This window comes from Perca flavescens, unplaced genomic scaffold (assembly GCF_004354835.1).
Source record: "Perca flavescens isolate YP-PL-M2 unplaced genomic scaffold, PFLA_1.0 EPR50_1.1_unplaced_scaf_2, whole genome shotgun sequence".
In the NCBI taxonomy this organism is placed as follows: Eukaryota; Metazoa; Chordata; class Actinopteri; order Perciformes; family Percidae; genus Perca; species Perca flavescens.
In genome coordinates this window covers 651,600-653,445 of record NW_021166625.1, presented here as the reverse complement: position 1 = coordinate 653,445, position 1,846 = coordinate 651,600, and positions in this window count along the sequence as shown.

Here is a 1,846-nt window from a genome sequence, read left to right as displayed (position 1 = left end):
CACTGAGGCTGCTCTGATATCGATGCCACACTCTGTCAGGTCTGATTCATAGAAGATCAGGTTGCCTTTCCGCAGCTGCTCAAAAAGCCAGTTTTCCCAGAGACTTGGGTCATCTTCCTGGTCTCTGGACTCCAGTGTGGATCTGTCTCAGCTCCTCCATCATACTTGATGTTCTTCACTTTGGACTGAACCACCAGGAAGTGGATGTACATCTCAGTCAGGGTCTTGGGCAGCTCTCCTCCCTCTCTGGTCTTCAACACATCCTCCAGAACTGTAGCAGTGATCCAGCAGAAGACTGGGATGTGGCACATAATGTGGAGGCTTCGTGATTTCTTGATGTGAGAGATGATTCTGCTGGCCTGCTTCTCATCTCTGAATCTCTTCCTGAAGTACTCCTCCTTCTGAGGGTCAGTGAACCCTCTGACCTCTGTCACCATGTCAGCACACTCAGGAGGGATCTGATTGGCTGCTGCAGGTCGTGTGGTTATCCAGAGGCGAGCAGAGGGAAGCAGATTCCCCCTGATGAGGTTTGTCAGCAGCACACCCACTGAGGTGGACTCTGTAACATCAGTCAGGATCTCAGTGTTGAGGAAGTCCAGAGGAAGTCGACACTCATCCAGACCATCAAAGATGAACACAACCGGGAACTCTTCAAACCTGCAGATTCCTGCTTCTTTGGTTTCACTGAAGAAGTAATCAACAAGTTCCACCAAGCTGAACTTTCTCTCTTTCAGCACATTCAGCTCTCTGAAGGTGAATGGAAATGTGAACTGGATATCCTGGTTGGCTTTGTCTTCAGCCCAGTCCAGAGTGAACTTCTGTGTTAAGACTGTTTTCCCGATGCCAGCCACTCCCTTTGTCAGCACTGTTCTGATTGGTTCATCTCTTTTCAGGTGGGGTTTTAAAGATGTCTTCTCGTCTGATTGTTGTTTCTGGTCTGTCTGGTTTCCTGGATGCTGTTTCAATCTGTCTGACCTCATGTTCAGCATTGACCTCTGCAGTCCCTCCCTTGTGATGTAGATCTCTGTGAACATCTGATTCAGAAGGGTTGGGTTTCCTGCTTTAGCAATCCCCTCAAACACACACTGGAACTTCTTGTTTAGTTTAGATTTGAGTTTACGCTTACAAAATCCAGCTTGACTTCCTGAATGAATACAGAACAAAGAAGATCAGTAAGTGATTTATAAAGAAACATGAACATACTTTGACCCATCTCTGGAGACGGTAGTAAATGTCCCATTAGTCCAGCAAGTTAATTATTTAGAGAAATCCTCTTACTGCGCTGCAGACAGTCAGCCAGCTCGTCCTGCTTCATTCTCCTCAGGAAGTGCAGTGTGATCTTCAGAAATGCCTCTCTGCTCCTCCTCTGCTCTTCATCCTCATCCTCCCTCTGACTCTCTGAGCATTCTGGGTAATCTGGACTCAGAAGCTTCTGGATCTTCTTCAGCTCGTTCTTCACAAAAGTGACGATGTTGTCCTCCAGCAGCTGGAACAGAAGATTATATGAATCAAATCAAACTGAAATCATGGAATCAAACATCAGATACATGCTGTATGGACTGACAATACTCTGGTCTAAAACGTGCAGCATGGAGATGATTGTGAACAGAATAGATGTAAAAGTAGTTGTTGTAAATGTACAGACCATAAATATGGAGTCCAGGTGTGTTTGATGCTGCTGGGCAGACTGACCAATGGGAACCTCTGAGCTCTCCTGGTCCACTCTGTGGAGGAATCAGGAAGAATTAGCTCACATCATGTCTGTCCACACAGAGACAAACACAATGGTAAAGGTTTCTGTGATGTGAAAGTGTTGATAACAACATTGAATTTAGATGGTTTCCCC